This window comes from Ailuropoda melanoleuca, chromosome 10 (assembly GCF_002007445.2).
Source record: "Ailuropoda melanoleuca isolate Jingjing chromosome 10, ASM200744v2, whole genome shotgun sequence".
NCBI classification, from domain to species: Eukaryota; Metazoa; Chordata; class Mammalia; order Carnivora; family Ursidae; genus Ailuropoda; species Ailuropoda melanoleuca.
This window is the reverse complement of record NC_048227.1, coordinates 35,319,182-35,341,736: the sequence shown is the minus strand read 5'-3', so window position 1 is coordinate 35,341,736 and position 22,555 is coordinate 35,319,182. Positions and strand designations below refer to the sequence as shown.

Sequence of the window (22,555 nt, the reverse complement as noted above, 5' to 3'; positions counted from 1 at the left end):
CAACTCTTGATCTCAGCTCAGGTCTTGCTCCCAGGGTCGTGAGTTTAAGCCTCACATTGGGTTCCTCGCTGGGTGTGGAGCCTACTTAAAAAAAAAAAAAAAAAGATGGATAGATACAAACACTTTGTGCAGTTCCTGGCATACAGCAAGTGCTCAATAAATGTTGGTTACTATAGTTATCAGTGGTGCCAGTAGACATGTTAGAGAATTCAGAAGCCTTCCATGACTGTTTCTGTGTCGACTTCGCTCCCTCCTCCCAAGGTCCCAGTGTTTGGCTTACCCCCCATTTAGCCTTCCACAGTCAGGACAGATGGTGAGGAAAGGTCCTACATACGGGCTCAGGTTGAGTTATCAGTGGCTACTCAGGCCTCCGCTGTCTGTCCTCAGACACATTGTTTCTTTGGGCTCTATCACATCTAAGTCATCCACACTTGCCACCATGTGGGTGTGCGAACGCATCAACTTTCATTGATGAAAATCATGCTGTTGCCTCCCAAACTGTTTCTCCGGGAAGGAGGAGGGAGGGATCCATGCGGAGACCATGTGGTCTCCATGGCAACAAAGCAAACTGCTCCACCCGAGGGACTGGACTTCTGACCTGGACCCCGACACAGTAGCTAACCACAGAGCCAGGCTTGGACTCTCACAGCCTCAACACCCACCCCTGGAGACACCACAAGCTCCCCCCACACCCCCCGCCCTGAGCCCAGGCTCCTGGCTATCGTCTGACACAGAGGCTGGGCTTGGGGGACCTAGGGCGCCAGACACACCCAGGATGTCCTCACCGCTCCCCAGAGCCAAAACACCCTGCTCAAAAAACAGAGAAGTGAAACTTGTTTCCAGACCTTCAGAGTTCTCCGGCCCTGAGCCACCTATCGCGTGTGTGCACATGCGTGTGTGTGTGTCTGTCTGTGTGTGTGTGTGTACAGACACGGAAAATACTGATCTATAGAGACAGATACAGTACATAGAAAACAGACAAACAGATATGGTCTCTGAAACTCTGCACACATTTTCTGATTTTATCTTGTCAACCTGGGAAGAAGTATTCCATTGATGAGCAAACCGAGATTTACAGAGATTCTTTCAAACTTAGCTAAGGTTTCCAGCTGACAGGAGACTAAGGTGAGGCTGGTGCCCAGATCTGAAGAACCCCGAGACATGGATATACTCTTTCCGTCTCATTTTTCCCAGGCATGGAGAGCCCCACCCGAGCCCCACTGGCCTTCTTGCCATTTCTCAGACTTGCCTGGCGTCCGCAGAAGCCCGGCCCCACCTTCCCCACCAGCACACCACCCTTTCCCTCCTTCCAAGACTCTTCTTCCCCAATAGGCTCCCGCTCCCACTCTGCCTCCCCACGGATCCTGCCTCGAACACCAGGGGCATTACCCAGTTCTTCCTCAGTCCTCCCTGCCGGAGCAAAGACTTTGCTCAGCGGAGTCACGGGCTTCTTGCCTTCACCCTCGGAAGCCAGCTCTGGAAGAGTGAGTGCAAGATCTCATCTTTGAATCCTCAGGCTTGGCTCGGGAGCTCGGACGGAGCCGGCGGCTGAGGGGTGCTGGCTGAGTAACTGAGCAAATCAGGTGATATTTTTACATCTTACAATGTTAATTCACAGTATTATCCTTTGAGTAATCACTGATTATGCCACAGTTTTAAAAATTAGGACACTGTCTGATTACATGCATATATTTTTATTGTGGTAAAATGCACATAAAATTTACCATTTTAACCATTTTTAAGTATAAGTTCTGTGGCATGAAGCACATTCACAATGTCGTGCAACCATCACTGCCATCCACCTCCAGAACTCTGCCCCCATTAAATACTAACTCCCCGTGTCCCCTCCCCCAGTCCCTGGCAGACACCATTCTACAGTCTGTCTCCATGAATCTGACTGTTCCAGGGACCTCATTTAAATGAAATCACACAACATTTGTCTTTCTATGTCTGACTTACTTCATTTCGCATAACGTCTTCAAGGTTCAGCCACGTTGCAGCACGTGTCAGAATCACACAATTTTAAATTTATTTTTTTTAGTAATCTCTACACCCAGCATGGGGCTCAGACTCACGATCCCGAAATCAAGAGTTTCGTGGTCTTCCGACAGAGCCAGGCCGGCGCCCCAGAATCACACAATTTTTAGCAGACATTCACTGGGTCATCAGCATTTTCTGTTGCAAGCAGGGCCGGCAATCAGTGTTCTAGCTAAAACAAACCAAACAAGAGTAAATGACAGCCTCTGCTCCAAGGTGTCAGACAACAAATCTCATTTTTAGAGGGTCCAAAGTGCTGCTAAATGAGAGACAGCCGACACAGCTGGCCTTCCTCTTCACCCTTGAGAACGGCTTTCTCCACTCCAGCCTACAGACTGTAGACTATTTCCCAGGTGTATCTATTGATTTCAGAAGACAATTTAAAAACGGAATTGACTAATGGGAGGACTTTCAGGCCACACTGGGGTAGCGAGACAACAAATAACGGAGAGAGTCTGGTATCCACTCCTCGGGTCATGCTCTGGTGAAGAGCATCATGTGGACACTAAGTCTGTGGCTCTCTCCAGAAATCCTAAAAGGTGCCAAGACTTCCCACGCAGTAAGACTGTTCCCTCGGCACCCACCACCCCTGCTGCGCCTGCTGGAAGGCCACCAAGAAGGCCTGGGATGGACTGCAGATCTGAGTTCCACAAAGTGATGGGAAGTCGAGTCGGGGAGGCGGCATTTATGGGCTCCTGGTCAATGCCACGTAGCACACTCGGTGCTTCCACACACAGTATCCCACTGAATCACCTCAACCACCATGTCCAGGAGACGCCATCGCCTCATGTGCACAGATGCAGGAACTGAGGTGCAGATGAGCTAATGACAACCCGAGGTCACACAGCGAATTCGTGTCAGAACCGGGCAAATTCAGGCTTGTCAACCTCAACGCTCTTTTCTTTCACTCATGGTGCCCCTCATTCCATGATGAGGAGTGATACGGTCCCCGTCTCCAGCCCCCACACTGCTCCTTCACTGAAGACCCCAGACAGACACCTCGGGAAGTGCCTCAGTGGTGGGACCAGCTGAAAGCACAAGGAAAGGCATTGTCCTCCACCCCAACAGGAACCATAAAGGGGTTGGGGGGGGGCCTCCAAAGAGGTCTATCTGGAAAGGACAAGACTTCTAAGAGCCCTTAAGTGAGAAAGGAGCAAATTCCTACAGCACCAACAGCTTAAGCATGGGCAGGGCTTCTGACTGAAATGGAGGACGCTCAGGCGGCGTTTCTAATTAATGATGGCTGAGTCATACAGAGAAGGAAAAGTTGGCTCCAAGCTGATTCTGAGAGGAGGGTGCCCTCTGTGAAATGCCTCAGTAGGCGTCTGCTGCAGCCATATCCCCCGCTCTCTCCTCCAACACTGATGCCACACCTTCTGGCACTTTCCCGTGGATAGAGACTGCAAAAAGCAGGAGGCCCAGCCCCACAGGTTTGGGAGAGCTCGCTCTGGCCAACCAAATGTCTGGTGGGGCTATTGGGGGGGAAGACATCTCCACGTGGATGTCACTGCCTCTGAGAGTTCACCTTGAAAAATGTCTTTCTCAGAAAGTAATCAGCCTCATAAAAATCACGGTCATCGTTATTCAATCGAAATTCCAACATGGGACTTGACATAATTCACCCTAGATCCATATGGAAGAGCACTGGCTAAAGAATATCTAAGAAAATCTGAAGAACCAAGTGGGGAGACTTTATACTCCTTTTCTTTTCTTTTTTTTTTTTTTAAAAGATTTTATTTATTTATTTGACAGAGATAGAGACAGCCAGCGAGAGAGGGAACACAAGCAGGGGGAGTGGGAGAGGAAGAAGCAGGCTCATAGCAGAGGAGCCTGATGTGGGGCTCGATCCCACAACACCGGGATCACGCCCTGAGCCGAAGGCAGACGTTTAACCGCTGTGCCACCCAGGCGCCCCGTACTCCTTTTCTTTTTTAAAGATCTTATTTATTTGAGAGAGACAGAGTGAGCCAGAGAGAGAACATGAGCAGGGGGAGGGGCAGAGGAAGAGGGAGAAGCAGACTCCCCACTGAGCAGGGAGCTGACGCAGGACTAAACACCAGGACCCTGGGATCGTGACCTGAGCTGAAGGCAGATGCTTACCCAACTGAGCCACCCAGGCGCCCGGACTTTACAGCCTAATGTCAGAAATTACTGTAACACTCTAACAATTAAGACGGCGTGGTTCTAATACCAGAGGGATAGACAACAGACCAATGAACAGCCTAGAGAACTCAAAAACCCATTCGAATATAGAAACTTGATAAATATCAGAAGTGGCTATACATACTGGGAGAAATGTGGACTATTCAGTAAGTAGTGTTGGAGTTAAACAAAAAAGTCTTCTTTCGGTTCCTTTCCCCAGGAGAAGTCTTTTTGGGAGGAGAACATTAATCAACTCCTGGTAAAGTGTTAGGCACAGAATCAAATGGATCTTGAAGGTCACATGATCCTGCCCAGTGCAGGAATCTCTGACAGGATCTGCTTGTATATCCCAGGGATATGAAAATCATAATCGGGCAAGGAACACTGTTCCATGGCTCTACAGCTCCTATAAAGTTCTTTATATTAAGCCAAAATATTTTCCCATAGCTTCTTCCCTTCCCCATATGGCGCAGGGATAAATGTGTTTCCTCAAGGCTGCCTAGCAAAGACCCGAGAACCTCCTGAGGAATCCAGTTCTCTCAGTCATTCTTGTGGCAGGACATTCAATGCACACATCCCCCCCCCCCAGGATGCCTAATGATGGACCCACTCCAAATTATCAGTAAGACCTCTGCCTGTGTATGGTATTTGTATACACAAACACACACACCCTAGTAACAGGGAAAAACAAAAGGCTCCAAACCGATGTAACACAACAGACCCAAAGGGAGTCTCAGATGTGTCAGTTGGGTGCTCCTGGCCATCTGGTAGACCCCCAGGCACCAGGCATTCACAGTCCCTAATTGAGCGCTCTGCCATCAAAGTCATTCATTCAGTTCCCCTCTCATACTCTGCTTCTTCCCATCTATCTCTTCTTTTCTCCTCCTCTTCCAAGCGTGCAGTTGATTTTGCCACGTTTCCCAGTCACTGTGGCATGGCTTTCCATGCTGGGCCCTTGTGGAGGTTGCTGGCTACTGCTGCTCAGGGAACAGCCTAAGGAGGCTCATCAGGAGCTGGAGGCACTGCAGTTTCTGTCAGGAGGGAACAGGGAGCAGGACCAGCCCATGCCTGACCTTCATAGTACAGTTGGTGTCCAAAAGGGAGCTTAAAAGGTGTTCATCTCAGTTCACGGAGGGAGTAAGAGAACACAGACTTTTGGGGCGCCTGGGTGGCACAGCGGTTGAGCGTCTGCCTTCAGCTCAGGGCGTGATCCTGGCGTTATGGGATCGAGCCCCACATCAAGCTCCTCTGCTGTGAGCCTGCTTCTTCCTCTCCCACTCTCCCTGCTTGTGTTCCCTCTCTCGCTGGCTGTCTCTATCTCTGTCAAATAAATAAATAAAATCTTTAAAAAAAAAAAAAAAGAGAACACAGACTTCTTGGCTGTCATGTCCCCAGAGAATCAGCTTGGTTCTGAAATCCAGATGGAGGGGACTCAGTGAGAATCACTGTGTGACCTGCTGCTTCTTGCTGGTGATCATGTGGAGCTCTGAATAGGGCCTCAACCCCAAACATCAGCCCCACCATCTGTCCACCTACTACCCTTTCATCCCTCTGTGGCTTCCAGTTTCCTCAATAAAAAAAAAAGCCACTTAAGAATAAATTTAACCAAAGACATACAAGACTTCTATGCTAAAAGCTACTAAATGTTATCGAGGGAAATAAAAGAAGACCTAAATAAACGAAGAGATGTACCATGTTCATGGACTGTAGGACTCAATATTGTTAAGATGTCAGTTCCCTCCAGATTGATCTATAGATTCAATGTAATTCCAATCAAAATTCCAGAAGGCTTGGGGCGCCTGGGTGGCTCAGTCATTGGGCGTCTGCCTTTGGCTCAGGGCATGATCCCAGGGTCCTGGGATCGAGCCCCACATCAGGCTCCTCTGCTGGGAGCCTGCTTGTTCCTCTCCCACTCCCCCTGCTTGTCTCTCTCTCACTGGCTGTCTCTGTGTCAAATAAATAAATAAAATATTTTTAAAAAATTCCAGAAGGCTTGCTTTTCAGAAATTGACAAGCAGTCAACTAAATAGAAATTTAAGTAGTCAATTTAAGCAGAAATGAAAAGGACTAGAACAGTCAAAATAATCTTAATAAAGATCAAGGTTGAAGGGCTTACAGTAGCTGATTTTAAAATCTACTGTAGGGGCGCCTGGGTGGTGCAGTCGTTAAGCGTCTGCCTTCGGCTCAGGGCGTGATCCTGGCGTTCTGGGATCGAGTCCCACATCAGGCTCCTCTGCTGGGAGCCTGCTTCTTCCTCTCCCACTCCCCCTGCTTGTGTTCTCTCTCTCGCTGGCTGTCTCTCTCTCTGTCAAATAAATAAATAAAATATTTTTTAAAAAAATAAAAAAATAAAAATAAAATCTACTGTAAACAATAATAATCAAGACAGTGTGGCATTAGCATTAGGGTACACAAATAGATCAATGGAACAGCAGAGTCCAGAAACAGACCTACATATATGAGCAACTGATTTTCAACAAAGGAACGAAATATTCAATGGAAAGACAAATATATTCAACATTTCTGGATAGACACACAAATAACTCTCTATCTAAAAGGAAAAAAAATTGAACCACAACTCCATACATCACATCAAAAACAAGCTGAAATGGATCCTAGACCTAAATGAAATATGGCACCTTGAAAAAAAGGCGGGGGGATATCTCTATCACCTTAAAGTAGGCAAACATTCTGACAACACCAAATGTTAGTGAGGATATGGAGCAACCAAAATTCTCATACATTGTTGATGGGAGTATAAAATGGTAAAGCCACTCTGGAAAAAAAGTCTATCAGTTTCTTACAAAACTAAAAATAAAACCATATTCCATTTCTAGGTATTTAAGAAAAAGGTAAACAGGGGTGCCTGGATGGCTCAGTTGGTTGGCATCTGCCTTCCACTCAGGTCATGATCCCAGAGACCTGGGATTGAGCTCCATGTCAGGCTCCCTGCTTCTCCCTCTCCCTCTGCCTGCCGCTCCCCCTGCTTGTGCTCTCTCTCTCTCAAATAAATAAAATCTTCAAAAAAAAAAAAAAGGTAAACATATGTCAACGGGAAGACTTTTACAAGAATATCCATACCAGCTTTATGCATAATAGCCATAACTTGGAAACAGCCCAGACGTCCATCTGTAAGAAACTGTGGTAAAGTCATTCATTCTACTCAGGGGGGGAAAAGAAAGACACAAACTACTGTCATAACAACATGAGCAAATCTCAAAAACATTATGCCTGCTGGAAGAAGCCTCACACAAATGAGCACCTAATACATGACTCGAATTACAGAAAGCTCCTGAACAGACACAATTCATCTATGCTGGAAAAAGATGCCACTGTGGCTGCCTTTGGGGGTAGGGCAGGACTGACTGGGAAGAGGTCAACGTCTTTTTGGGGTGAAGGGGATGTTCTGTATCTTTTTTTTTAATAACAGCTTTATTGAAATATATTTCATACGCCACAAAGTTCACCTTTTCATTCGGTACAGCACAGTGGGTTTTAGTGTATTCCTAGTGATGCAACTATCGTCTAGTTCCAGAAGAAATCAGATACCCACTAGCTCAGCCCCAACCCCCAGCCCAGCCCTAGAGAGTCTGTTTCACACCATTCTGTCAACCACGCATCTACTTTCTGTCTCTATACATCAGCCAATTCTGGACGTTGCACATAAATGGATTCACGTACTCTGAAATCTTCTGTGTCTCAGTCCTTTTGCTCAGCATCATGCTTTCAAAGTTCATCCAGGGGCGCCTGGGTAGTGCAGTCAGTTAAGCATCCAACTCCTGATTTTGGCTCAGATCATGATCTCAGGGTCGTGAGATCAAGCCTCACGTCAAGCCCCTCATCAGGCTCCACACTCAGCGGGGAGCCTTCTTCTCTCCCTCTGCCCTTCCACCCCCCCAGCTCATGTGCTCTCTCTCTCATAAATAAATACATCTTAAAAAAAAAAAAAGAGTTCATCCATGTTGTAGCAGGTGTCCATACTTCTCTCCTACTGCTGAGTAATATGTTATTGTATGGATAGACCACGTTCTGTTTATCCAATCACTTATCATTGCAGTTGATGGACATTTGGGGAGGTGCTTAATTGGAAAAGGCACAACGGAATGAACTCTCTGGGGTAATTAACACGGCAGTTACATGAGTGTATGTATTGGTCAAAACTTATTGAACTGTCGGGGCGCCTGGGTGGCTCAGTTGTTAAGTGGCTGCCTTCGGCTCAGGTCGTGATCCCAGGGTCCTGGGATCGAGCCCTGCATCGGGCTCCCTGGTTGGCGGGAAGTCTGCTTCTCCCTCTCCCACTTCCCGTTTGTGTTCCCTCTCTTGCTGTCTCTCTCTCTGTCAAATAAATAAATAAAATCTTTTAAAAAAAAACTTATTGAACTGTGTACTTAATTGTGCATTTTATTTTAATGAACAAACTATAATTAAGGAGCACCTGGGTGGTGCAGTCAGTTAAGCATCCAACTTTTGGTTTTGGCTCAGGTCATGATCTCAGGGTTGTAAGATCAAGCCCCACATCAGGCTCCATGCTCAGTGTGGAGTCTGCTTGGGACTGTCTCTCCCTCTGCCCCTGCCCCGAGCTCTCTCTCTCTCTCTCTCTCTCTAAAATCAATAAATAAATCTTTAAAAAATAATAATAATTTTAAAAAGGCCCCAGAAAGAAAGAATAAAGAAAGAGAATACAGGAAGAAAGTAAGGAACGAAGGAGAAAGGGAGGGAGGGAAGGAAGGAAGGAAAAAGGGAAGTAAGGAAGAAAGGAAGGGAGGGAGGGAGGGAGGGAAGGAGGGAAGAAAGGGAGGGAAGGAAGGAGGGAGGGATGGATGGGCAATCACCCAAGCCAGCAGCACTGGTTTCCCTGTGGGCTGTAGCAACTGCTCTCAGTGGGGATCAGGCTGTGCCAGGATCTCCTGTGACCCTGCGATAACCAGAGCATAGACCTCGCAGGGCACATTCTGTCCTGTAGAGAAAACCCGCCATGTGCAGCCAGCATGTCAGAGAGGGCACTCAGCTGGTCTGCAGGGTAGCTGCTTTGGGCTGGCCTGTCCCCACACAGGCCCCTGAGTCTGAACACTTTTTTTGAGCTGAATCTGCTGCTTACAGAGCAACTCTGTAATGCCAAGATGTCTTTATGGGGAGATGTTTCTGCTGCAAAAGGGAGATGTAGCTGGTTAGCCTGGCAGTTCTATCTCTTGGTGTAAATCAATAAATTGATGTCAAGTTTGCCATTTAAATATACGTATATTTTACATCTGAAGGGCAGCCGTGTCAGAAGGGAGGAAGAAAGAGGCAGGGAAGAAGGCCTGAAGACTTGGCCACCACATCTAATTGTGTGTGGCGGCGGGGAAGCAGGGCATATGCAGAAAAAAATAACTCATGATATGGGTGGCAGACGCCAAGGGCTGTCCCAGTGCAGGCCGCGGATCATGCACACCATGAAGGCTCCAGAAGCAGAGAGGCCACTTCCCACCACTCTGTCGACACGTGCTCTGTGCCGGGGCCGGATGCCGGGACTCATCACGTGTGCCCCACGCTCCAGGATGCCCCCTCGTGGCCGACAAAAAGAGCTGGGATACGGAAGCATGGTTAGCAAATGTGGCCCCAGTAGCTGGTGCTCCCTTCACGGACTCACTTAGCAAGTGACAGGAGCAGAGCAAGGTCCGTGATCCATACCAACATCCCTGCCCCCAGCGAGCTCTGAATGCAGTGGGGAGTACAGACATGTCAAAAGCTGGTCACCACACAAGGTGATAAATGCTTCCATGGAGGGAGGCAGCGGGGACACGGCAGCACAGAGGAGAGCCAACTGCTCTGGTTTCCTGAGGATGGAAGGGCCTGGCACAGTCGGTGTCAGCTGGGCTGGGGAGGACGAGGGGGCAGGCAGGCAGACGGGACTGCATTTAGCAGAATGGAGGCAGCAGGATACACGGCTCACCTGGGGCAACAGAGGCCAGAGGCCAGGATAGGTGGCTCCTGGTTACACGGTGGAAACAACTGCTTCATGGCCACTTTCTCTGCCCCGTCTTGGTCAGATAAGAAAGTGAGGAGCTGCAGGAAGATTCATGGCAGAGATGGGCGAGGGTCTAGGGATAGCCTCCCGGGTGCAAGCACAACCTGAACTTTCAAGCTCCAAGCGACATTCCTGAAAGAGACAATCTAGGCAGGGAAGACCCCGGGGCTAAGCCCTCTGACCCTGTTCCTCCCACACAACACCTCTTCCTGGGATTCATCCCCCTGCAAGGCCACGGCCAAGACACACAGACCTCAAGGGCCACCGGCTCCCTGCTGCCCCTTGCACCAAGAGGCAATGCAATCTTCCCACTGCTTACATTCGCAAGCACAACAAAGAGAAGACTCCCGCTCAGGGCGTAGCCTGGCTTCCCGAGCGGGTCTCTGACCTTAGCCATTCCCAGATGGTTGATATTGCCGATGACAATGAATGAGCCAACTGTGTTGTCACAGTCGCCCGGAAAAAAGAGCCACATTGTTGAAACAGCTCTGCACGTGGGGAGTGACCAGACGACGTTTGGCCCCAAGGGTGAGGAAATCTAGAGATGGAAGGAAGGAGGAGAAGGGCAGAAGAGAAGGAGAGAGGGATGGAGGAAGAGACTGGGGGAAACGGGGACAGAGGTGAACAGAAGCAGGAACCGCATCTCCCGTTGCACAAGGGATGCAGTTCAGACTTTCCAAGACACAGAGAGCCTTCCAGGACCCCTGACCTCAGGGAACAAATCTGGGCCACGGCGGCATTGCAGGCTGAGGCCACGGGGACAGAGTTTAGGCCTCTAACCCACTGAAGCCACAGACCTTGTCCATCATGCAGATCAGAGCAGGATAGTGTGAGGAACTGTATTAAATACCAAGGGCAAGATTTTGCAAATAATTTTTTTTAATTTTCACTGTTTAAGTGTGAAGATGCTGAAGCCTGAGAAGCCACGCTGTATTCTCGCTAAGCAGTCAGAGATAAACACAAAGGAGAACTCTCTGTATTTAGTCAGTCTGCGTTGGTGTGGGCCCACACTCGGCAGAGCACGGCGCAGGGGGTGGGCAGCATCGCGGAGCTCCTCAGCACAGTTTCCCTTCCAGATGGTGCAGGCGTGGAAGCTGAGGGGGCTGCAGCTGAGCAGGGAGACAGCAAACCAGGAGAGAAGCCCACTGCGCAGAAAGCCACAGGGGCCGCGTGGGGAAGGGTGAACAGCTGCAGCGCAGGTGAACAGAGGCGCCCTGTGTCCACAACCCCAGCTCCTCCTTTGCCATGAAGGCTCCAGAACCAGGGGCTGTTGGCCAGGCTAGAAGAATGGTGTAGAGCTTGAGTGGAACGGGCAGGAGAGCGAGGAGCTAGGAGCTCTATTACCACTTGGCCATGCGGTCCTGGGCTGGCCACTTCCTCTCTTGGATCCGATACCACCTCGTTTTGAATAGGATGGTGGGTGGAGGGGTGACACTTGTTTCAGTAATATCTAGGACCTCCAAAAGCATCATGGCTGGACAAGAAGGTCCTGACAACCCTCTAACCCCAATTCAACCCAAATATGCTTCTCACGTTCAGATATTTGCCATCTTTCCTCCAGCTTTCTTAGCCCCTTATCTTTCTTCCCGGGCCAGTAAGCGTGCAAGGGGGCCTCCAGATCTACCCAAGGGAGACGTGCAAAGTCAGAGTCATGCAGAGTGAAGCCTCAGGGAAGCTCTCCGGACACACGCAACTCTGTGACTGAAGCCCAAAGGCTCTCGGGATGAGAAAGCACAAGGTCTTCCTGAGGCTTCCTGGCCTCCTGCCACACTGACATGTCCAGGACTGCCTTCCACTTCAGTTTTCCTATTCCCCAACTCTTACACCCTCAAAACCCTCTTCACTTAGACTGATATAACAAATAGATGAACGAATGGTGTGACTTGATGAAGGGGTTATGACAGGTGTGGGAACTGGTGGGGTGGGGGCACTTTTAGGGCCCTATGTAATACAGCTCAGACAATGGCTTGCCCCGTTCCTGATGGGCTCTGCCCACCGTGACATTCTCCCTTCCGTGAGCCTCTGCACGTCCAGGATTAGGGCGTGAGGCCCAGAGACACCCCAGGCTGGCTGATTCTGCCCTAACTTTCCATGTCTGCCAAATACAGATGACAAAAGACACCTCCTGTGTTAGAAGGACCTAAGACAGAATCAGACTTGAAGGAATAAAATGTGATTTGGGGAAACCAGAGGGAGGCAGGGTGACTGAAACTCTGGGGAGGAATGTGGATTCAGCGCAAGGGGGTAACGTTCCCTCCTGCTCAACAGAGCTGGCTAGTGAAACAGTAACCTTCGCTGTCACCACCGTTAGTTTTTCGTCTACTTCCAAAACGCACCACTTAGAACAGCTTTGTGGAAAGATACTTCGCATAGTACAAAATTTACCCATTTAAACTGCACAACTGAATGGTTTTTAGTATGTGTGCAAAGTTGTGAAACCATCAGGACTAAGGCGAGCACATTTCATTACCCCTGAAAAGAACGCCCATTCCCATTACACTCAGTGCCGGTGCTGCGGCTCCCCGCCTCCCAGCCCTGGGCAAACATTCATCTGCAAAGCATTCTGCCCCTTTACACACTTTTCCTACAATGAGGGCTGTAAAATCTTATTCCAGATCTCACGACCCATAAACAAATCACCAACAAGAACAAGAGAAGATGCCCCACATCACTGATCATTAGAAAAATGCAAATAAAAACAAGGAGGTACCACCTCCCACCCATTATCCAAAAAAAAAGAAACAGAAACTAGCAAGTGCTGGCGAGGATGTGGAGAAATTGGAACTCACACGCGCTTTTGGTAGGGACGTGACCTGTGCAGCCGCTGAGGAAAATAGTACGGTGGTCCCCCCCCAAAAATTAAAAACAGAATTACCATATAATCCAGAAATGTCACTTGTGGGTATACACCCAAAATAACAGAAAGTAGGGTCTTGGAGAGAGATTTTCACACCCATGTTCATATAATTATTATAAACGCAGAATTATTCCGCGTAGCCACACGATGGAAGCAGCCCAACGACCTAACAACTGATGAGTGGAGAAACAAAATGTGGTCTGTACGTACAAGGGATCCTATTCTGCCCGAGAGAGGGAATGCTGGCTCCTGTCACATCATGGAGAAAACTTGAAAACACTGCGCTAAGTGAAAGCCACTCCCGAAAAGGCAAACACACTGTATGATTCCACTTCCGTGAGGTACTAGAGTAGTGCAAGTCATAAAGACAGAAAGTTACGTGGTGGCTGCCAGGGGCTGGGGCCGGGGGTGCGAAGTCCGTGTTTAACTGATACAGAGTTTCAGTGCTCAGAGAAGAGGGCAGTTCTAGAGGTGGATGGTGGTGATGGCTGCACAGCAGTATGAAGGCCCTTAAGGCCCCTGATCTGTACGCTGCAAGACGGTTGAGATGGTAATTATAAGGCTACTAATCAGCTGATTTCATGCTAATCAAAATGAGATTATCCTGGTGGGCCTGACCTAATACGGTAAATTCTTTATTTTTTAAATCTTTTTTTTTTTTAAAGATTTTTTATTTATTTATTCAACAGAGATAGAGACAGCCAGTGAGAGAGGGAACACAAGCAGGGGGAGTGGGAGAGGAAGAAGCAGGCTCATAGCGGAGGAGCCTGATGTGGGGCTCGAACCCGTAACGCCGGGATCACGCCCTGAGTCGAAGGCAGACGCTTAAACCGCTGTGCCACCCAGGCGCCCCATAATACGGTAAATTCTTTAAAAGCAAAGCCTGGGTGGCTCAGTCGATGAACTGTCTACCTTCAACTCAGGTCATGATCCCAGAGTCCTGGGATCGAGTCCCCCATCGGGCTCCCTGCTCAGTGGGGAGCCTGCTTCTCCCGCTGCCTCTCCCTCTGTGATCTCTCTCGCTCTCTCTCAAATAAATTAATAAAATCTTTTAAAAAAAAAAAAAAGGTTTTCTGGGGTGCCTGGGTGGCTCAGTTAAGTGTCCAACTTTGATTTTGGCTCAGGTCGTGATCTCAGGGTCGTGAAATTGAGTCCTGTGTCAGGCTCTATGCTCAGTGGACAGTCGGCTTGAAATTCTCTCCCTCTCCCTCCCCCAACTCATGAGTGCTCTCTCTCTCAAATAATCTTTTTTTTTTTAAAGATTTTTTTATTTATTTATTCAACAGAGATAGAGACAGCCAGCGAGAGAGGGAACACAAGCAGGGGGAGTGGGAGAGGAAGAAGCAGGCTCATAGCAGAGGAGCCTGATGTGGGGCTCGATCCCATAATGCCGGGATCACGCCCTGAGCCGAAGGCAGACGCTTAACCACTGTGCCACCCAGGCGTCCCTCAAACAAATAATCTTAAAAAAAAAAAAAAGAAAAAGAAAAAAAGAAAGCAAAGGGTTTTCTCCCGCTGACAACAGAAGAAGTCAGACACTCAAAGCACGGGAGGATGAGAAGCCCCACGGCTTGACTGAAGATGGAGGGACACATGGAAAAGACTGAGTGGCCTCCACAAGCCGAGAGCAACTGCCAGCTGGCAGCCAGCGTGTCCTGCCTGGACCCAGGACCAGCAGAAGTGGGAGGTAATGAACGGGTGCCATGAGGAGCTCCTAAGCTGGGTCATTTGTTAGCAGCAACAGAAGGCTGATTCAGTCTCCTAACTGGGGCCAGAAAGGGCAAGAAGATGTTTTAGGGAGAACAGATGAGTCTCAGGGATTGACTCTGTCTTCTTCACATATTTCCACCTCCTCCAGAAAGCTTACCCGCCCCTGAGAGCCATTGAGGATCCTCGCCTCTGCCTTCCTCTGCCAGTTATTATCGACCACTCCCTTGGCCCTGCACACACGGGCCTGCCAGCCGAAATCCCCTGCTCCTCCACAGTCAGCTTGTCTTCTCAAATCTGATCTAAGTGCATCCAACACAGAAGCCACAACTTGACCTCTTTCGTATTCCCCAAAGCATCCATTACGGGGCCAAGCACAAATAGATATTCACAAATATTTGGTGACTAAACCATTTCCTTTCAGCTCCAGTGACCAGCAAGGCCAATGAAGGGATTCAAAACTGAGGTGGCCACAGATGCTCGGTGAGAGCCTTTCCCATTAGACTGGCTTCACCACCCCCTGGGATTAACAAAGCACCAAGATAGTGACACCCCATCCCAGAAGCTTGACCTTCCATTAACACTAGCCAGTCACGTGTCCCAGCACGTGTCAGGCTACCATTTCTCTGAAGCTTTTTTTTTCTTTAATTTAGTTTTTCTACAAATGGAATTTGCAAACAAAGGAAGTGAGAAGAGGATGATTTGAGCTCCCACAAAATACACCACCTGTGTTTGGTTCAACAACAGCCTGACCCTGAAAGCCTGCCATGCTGGGGCACCAAGCTGAGGCCCCAGAGACAGAGACATAAATCACAATAGCCCCTATTATAGAGCTGTGGTCCAAGTGTACCCTGAGCACAGAGGTCATGGCAGAGTCTCTGACACTTTGGAAACCAGGAGACAGCGTTTCTTCAGGTCAGACCATGGACCCAGGCCTACTACAGGCAGGCGGTGGGTGGGGCTCCCTTCTGCATTCTACCCTGCCCATGACTCTGGGGCCGCCTCTGCGCCCCACCCTGGGCTCCAAAAACATGCATATTATGTCACTGTCTAGATGTGCAACAGTGTTGGCAACTTTCATCCAAAGCCCTCAAGCACAGATTAAAAAGTAAATCCATAGCATTTGGACAGACCTTTACAGTTTCCAAGGCACTGTCATCTTCAAGGTCTCAAAGGCCGATCCTCCCAGGAGGCCTAGGAGGTAGGAGGAATATATTATTACCTCCCATTTACACATGAGGATACTGAGGCATAGAGACCTGAAGTGACTTACCCAGAGTTACCTGGTCTGGAAGACAAAAACCACATCCTTCCACGTTGGATCTAGTCTCTGGGCCTAAACAGGAACTCAGTGGAGACAGGCAAGGGTCCTCCCAGCTGGCCTTAGCAGCTGGTGACTTGAGAGTTTGTTCACAGAAAGAATGAAGGAGAGGTAGGGAATCAGGAATAAGAGGAAAACACAATGATGCCTCACATTCTAGTAACACTTTATACTTTTCAAAGAACTCATATTTCTTATCTCGTTTGGTTCACAGAACAATCCCAGAAGGTCAAAAAGGCAAGTATATAGTCACCAAAAATGGAATCAAAACTACTCCCCGACTCTTCTGATTCCAAGACTCCTTCTATAAGCTACGACTGAAGAAACAGGGGCGCCTGGGTGGCACGGCGGTTAAGCGTCTGCCTTCGGCTCAGGGCGTGATCCCGGCGTTATGGGATCAAGCCCCACATCAGGCTCCTCCACTATGAGCCTGCTTCTTCCTCTCCCCCTGCTTGTGTTCCCTCTCTCGCTGGCTGTCTCTATCTCTGTCAAATAAATAAATAAAATCTTTAAAAAAAAAAAAAAAAGACTGAAGAAACAGGGTGAACATGTGGGAAACATGGGCACAGCCCCTCATGAAGGCAGCCTCAAGTCCACCGCGGCCCCAACCTCAGACGGAGGCTGGCTGGGATCCAGCTTGGATGGCCTGCGAGCTCTGGGCTGGATCCTGCCCCTGCACCACCCGCTCCCTCCTTCCTCAGGCTCTGTGGACTTGCCGCACATCCCCTAAATCTCAACCACCCTCTTAACTTACTCATCTTTTCTGCTCTTCAGTTGTTTCTCACTTGCGTCTTGCTTTCCCAACTAGACTAAAATACTGGTCTCCTGATTCCTTGAAAACATAGCAGAGGGTGTCTATCTCCTACACCAGCCAGCACGAGGTGGGCACACAGTAGGTCCAACAACCTGTTTGTTGACTGACTGCCAAAGTCTATCAGCCCAAGAATCATGAGATGACAGTTGTATAAACAAGCAGAGCGGGAAGGGGCCGTGCTTGTAACCCTCACCTGGGATTACAGGGACGGGATTAGGAGAAGACACACACTTCTGGTTTTAAGATGACATTTTATAGAACTGATCTAAATTTAAATCAAGGGGCTCAGATGTGTTGGGTCACTCCGTGGGCCTGCCCTGTAGTTCACCTTCTGTTCTGAGACCAACATTCCAGGGTCCCTTTAATCCATTTTTCTAGTTCCTGCTTGTCAACATCTTCCAGTGAGACACAGTATCTCATGTGTCCTCTTGGAAAGAGTGATGGAAAGGGTGGCGCAGCTGACATTTCCAATCTGGGGACTCGAGGGCGATGCCACAGGAGAGAGGGGAGCTGGGGCCAGGGTGAGTGGGGAGGACCCAGGGCGCAGTACTGCTTCCTACCAGCTAGCCTCCCAGGGGCTGAGGTCTCACCTGAAGGGCTAGATGGACGGAACTGACAAACAGGGAGACTGGATAGAGTCAAAACCCAAACCGGTCACAGCACCCCCAGAATGGAGCACAAGCAAGCAACCAAGGCAATCAACTAGGAGCCAGGGCAGGGAAAAGAACCAAATGCCCAGGTTCGGAGGCACAGAACTTCCGTTTTAGGGACTTTCTGATGCAACCCTCTTCTCTAATCCCACAGGGGAGGGCCTCAAACGTTCTTTCCTGTGATAGTCTAACCCTGTTCTACCCAGTGTCTCTCTGCATCTTTGACCTTCCAATCCATCCTCCATATTGCTGCCACAATGCTCGTTCTACAGCACAGATCAGTTCAATGTCCCCCTCCACCTTCAGAAGGTCCAATGTCCGCGTGACCCACGAAGGCCCTTCACTGCCAGACCCAGACAGGCCTCCTCTCTACGTCCCCCTGACTTCACCCCACCTGGCCCGACCCCCAACAAGACACTGCACAACACTCTCCAAAGATGCAAGTGGCACTCTGGTCTGCCAGAAGGAACCCAATTTCAAGGCCCAGCTCAAATACGTCCTGCGCTGGTTCACCCCCCGGCCAAGATGAGCTCATTTCTCTTCCATACTCCCCAAACACCTCTGTACAGCCTTTATCACCCTGACTCGCACTCATCTACAGAGACTGAGAGACCATCGGGCCAGGGACAGGTTTTGCCTTCTTGTGGTCCCCCTTGCCCTTTCTTCACTCAGCAGGAGCAGGTGGTCAAAAACACGTTTCCTTAAAGAACAAACCCCTTTCCTTCATAGCCGCACGGTGAGCTCCTGGCAGGGCCCGGTGACCAACGAGGCTGTCTGATGCCCAGATCGAGGCACTGCCTTCTCCACTGCTGCTTCTACCTGTCTCCGTGCCCCTGCAACTGGATGGCTCCCCACCCATCTGGACTTTGAGACGCTGGGACAGCGACAGGCCTTTGCACGAGCAGGACCCCAAGCTGCTAACTGCAAAGACAGCCTTGAATGCCTCTCCTAGGGAAGAGATCTGATTCCCAAGGGCTTCGAACCGTGCTGTGGGCGGCGAAAGAGAGGGTGAGTCACGCCGGCCCACACCCGTTCTCTGAAGGGCCCCGGCGTCTGTCTGTCTTGGGTCACATGGGATATGGGTGCTCTGAGCCAACTCAGGTCCCAGGGAGGGGGTGCTGCTGTTCTGGCCAAGGACTCCTCCACCTTTGGTGGTGAAAGCAGGAGTGACAGCCTTTATGTATGACAGCAAACATAAAGGGACTATGGGAGCACAGGGGATGGCTTTAGAGAAGCTGCAGCCCAGGATAAAGGTCAAGGTACGCAGCTCCCCACTCTTGGGACCCCATCTACACAGACAGATGTGTAGGGCCTACCATCTGCACAGGCTGTCCTCCACCATCCATCCTCCAGACTCAACCCAGACCTTTACCTTGCAGCTGAATCTTGTTTTGCGCGAAGTCAGCATGTAAAGTTGAGGGATAAATCTTCATTTTACAAACCCTTTTCACCACAGAGAGCTCCCCTGATGCATTCACTCCCTGGTGGTTCACTAGGCTGTAAGGTCCTCTGTGAGAAGTTGGAGAAATGAACACTGTTGCAGGACAGTCCCTCCCCTCAACAAAGTAAATAAGTTGCATATCTGAATTACTGTACATACAGGAAATAATGTGCTCAATCCTTTAGGGGAGGCTCACAAGGTGAGTCTGGGAATCTGGAGGTGAATGAGTTTGAAGGGACATCATCAGGGAGGTGGCATATGAGCTGGGCTTTAGAGAATGGGTTGCATGTTGCCATTCAGAAACAGGCCAACTGGCCTATCACACGGAGGAGGTGTCATCAGCAAAGGACTGAAGGAGGACGTGCAGACTGTGGATGGAATCAAACGTTAGGCAGATCCATGCGGAAACCCACCAGGGTGGGCTGAAACAGCACATTCGACATGCCCAAGGCCCAGGGACATGGGCCACCACACAAGGAAAAGGCTCCGAAGAGCAAAGGTCAACATGACCCTAAATACTACAGCAGCAGCACTTTATTCCGGGTGAGAAGTGTGCCAGGACAGCCTTGGAATTAGACCAGAGGTCAAACGCCGGCTCTCCCCTCAACAGCTTGGTGATCTTGAACCAGTTACCCAACCAGAGTCTTGGTTTTCCATCTGCAAGGCCCCTCCCCAACACTCCCTACCTAGTGTCTCACTAAGAAATGAAATGGGATGATGGAGAGCACCCGTGGGGCACAGTGGCAGGCACACAGCCGGTGATGGGTCTATGTTAGCTTCCTCCTCCATGCTTGAGGAGCTGGGACAATGAGCAAGCAACAAGTGCAAGACGGGGTGGGGCTCTCTAGGAGGAAAGAGGCCAGGAAAAGGGGATCGTAAAGAGAGGAGATGGTGCAGAAAGAGGGACCACAGTGAAAGGACACAAAGTCTTTACGCAGAGCTTTCTGCTTAGGGATGCTGGTGAAAGTCCCCACCACACTGGTAGCTGGTTTACCCCTGAACAACGCCGTGGAGCAGCAGCAGCAGCGAAAGCAGTTAACAGGACCGAGCTGTGGGTGGAGTGATGGGTAGGAGCTGGGCAGAGAAGAGGCAGCATCCTGGACCCCTGCCCAGATTGTGGGAGCACCAGAAATCAGGACTGAATCAAGACGGCTTCAGAGAGAGAAAACTGATTAATTCCAAAAGCTTCCACTAGGAAAGCCCCAAAGTCCAAGGCTTTTTTCAGATCTAGATACCTGCTCTTCTAACCTGAATACCTGACTCATTACAAGCCAGCAACAGAGATCCCAACAGACACGGGACTCACCTCTGCAGAGAGCCTCCAGTCCCGTGGAGAACAGGCACACTGAGGATTCTCAGGGAGATGCACCATCTAATCCTGTGTGTTTGCTTCTCATTCATTCATCCATCCATCCATCACACAAACGTCCACAGAGCAACTACCATACACAAGATCAGATCTCAGAGAGGCAGGTGTCAGCTTAGTTGTTCACATCTCCATTCCTCAAATTATTTCACTAGTCAATTTCCTTACCTGTCAGATGGAGAAAACAGGGTTTAGAGAAAATGCAACGGGATAATGGACATACTTAATACAGACTAAGTACTCAAGACCTATAAACTCTTAATAAACCAGTAGAAGTAGGGGGAAAGGTTATGCTGGATATCTTTCATTTGCTCCTCCAGGCCCTTTCTGCATGCTTTTCCATCTGTACTGTGCTTTAGAATTTACCTGTATGGGCTAATCAAGACTCCCTTGCCCTCTGACTTGGGTTTGGTCCATGGGGAGACTTGACAAATCCCCCAACTGCCTTCCTGAGCCCCTTGACCTGAAGTCCCAGCTCTAGCGAGATGACCCTCCACACAGCCTCTCTGCCTCCAGGCGTAAGATCCCACTGTTACTAGCTCCAGAACATTTCACCATCCAGAGTTGTTTCCCACACCCTGCCTCAAATTACTCATTCGAAATATGCCATCTGTTTTGTGCTGGCCCCTAACATACATGGTGTAGGAGAGTGAAAACAGGACTGGGAATCAGGAGACCTCTGCCCCATCTCCGCCATCAGCTGATTCTGTGACCCTGTACGCTCTTTGCTTTACTAGGTGTCAGCTTCTTCATCTGTAAAAAGAACAGATTGGACCACATGGCTCTCTGGTGCTACAATTCCCTGTCACTACTGGGTGCTCTGTGAAGTTAAACTCAGAAAAGGGATGCAAATAAGGGAATAAGGCTCTCTAGTGCAGAGGGCAGGTTAGCCAGCTAAGCCCCACCCCAACTCATTCTGACCCAGGGGACACCTAACTTCTTTCCAAGGGCTTCCCTTTTCCTCCCAGATTCCCTGGGGACCAGATGCCCAAATGATCTCCACTCTAAAGCAACAGCCAAGAAAACCCAGAAAATTACAAGTAACCAACTGGGCAACCCTGACTTAGCCACAGAGGCCCCTTCCCAGGTTCTGGTATGCCCAGCGGGCCAAGCAGAGGAGGTACACACTGCCACCGTGCATTCCCCACGGGGCTGCGAAGGGAAAAGATGGCCTCTCAAAACTGGTCTCCAGGGCCCAGGGAGCCACCCAAACCAGCATCCTATCAGGAATCCCTGAACTGAGATCCCTGTCACTGGACACGTTTCAAATAGAGGCTAAGGACCACTTGATGCGATATTACAGAATCTCTGGAGTCCGTTTTAGCTCTTAAAAGTGACTCAGGGAACTCCAGGAGCCATGAGAAAGACGTGCCAATGAGAATATTACCCTCCCTGGCGTCCCCACCACCACCACCCCCAACACCAAATCTTAGTTTCACCCGCCCCAAGTGAAACCCTCACCCAGAGGTAGTGCAAAGTGCCAAGGGAGGCCTGGGTCTCTAAACCGCAAGGACAGGGGGAAAGGGAAGTTTGGATACCAGATTATCTTGAGTCTCTGGCGAGGTAAGAGAGGTGAGACAATCTCTTAAAATCTGAGTCCCTGAGCTGGTCGCAGGTGCAAACCACAATCTGATAACTGCCAACACCAATGTCTCTGACGCTCTTCACGTCCCCCAAAGGCCTCCGGAAACCAGTGGCCTCTCCCCCATAACTCTGAGCAAGTTCAAAGCCTTTCGCAGTCCCAAATCAAAACTTCCGAGACGCTGAGGGCTTCCAGCGGCCGGACAGCACACAGGGGGCGAAGCCCGGAGGCCGGGCGGGGAGAGGACCCCTGCGCTAAGTCAACGCCCATGCGGGGAGAGGACCCCTGCGCTAAGTCAACGCCCATGCGTCCTCGCCGAACCCTGGCTCCCAGGAAGCGCAGCCCTGCGCCTGCGCCTGCGCGCGCCCCGGCGCGTGACTCGGGAGCGCGCGGCTCTCGAGGGGGCGGGGCCGGGCTCGTGGCCACTGCCACGAGCGGAGGCGCATGCGCGGGGCGGGCTCCCGCGGGCGGGGCTTGGCAGGGACTGGGTTCTTCTGCTCACCCCGCGGCGAGTCCGCGGGGATGCAGTAACTAACCTCGCTCTCGCATAGCCGTTTGTGCTGAGGAGCCGGCTTGCGGGACGAGGCCAACCTCGGCCAGGGACCCGGTTCCCCCACCTTCTCGTCCCCAG

The 22,555-nt window shown here is 50.1% G+C and overlaps 1 long non-coding RNA gene across 6 annotated transcripts; it reads right to left on the bottom strand.

Annotated features, from left to right (window-relative positions):
* Positions 1-21: 21 nt before the first annotated feature.
* On the bottom strand, positions 22-22,267 carry LOC105240058. 6 transcript variants are annotated; one of them, XR_004628518.1, is made up of 8 exons: positions 21,881-22,267; positions 20,979-21,095; positions 20,283-20,510; positions 19,136-19,344; positions 18,908-19,044; positions 1,960-2,209; positions 1,390-1,570; positions 22-81 (listed from the first exon to the last, which is right to left on the bottom strand). It is a non-coding gene; the product is annotated as an uncharacterized LOC105240058 (long non-coding RNA). The 6 variants fall into 6 exon arrangements; XR_004628517.1 differs by lacking the exon at positions 19,136-19,344; XR_004628516.1 differs by lacking the exons at positions 18,908-19,044; positions 19,136-19,344 and adding an exon at positions 10,112-10,318.
* Positions 22,268-22,555: the final 288 nt, after the last annotated feature.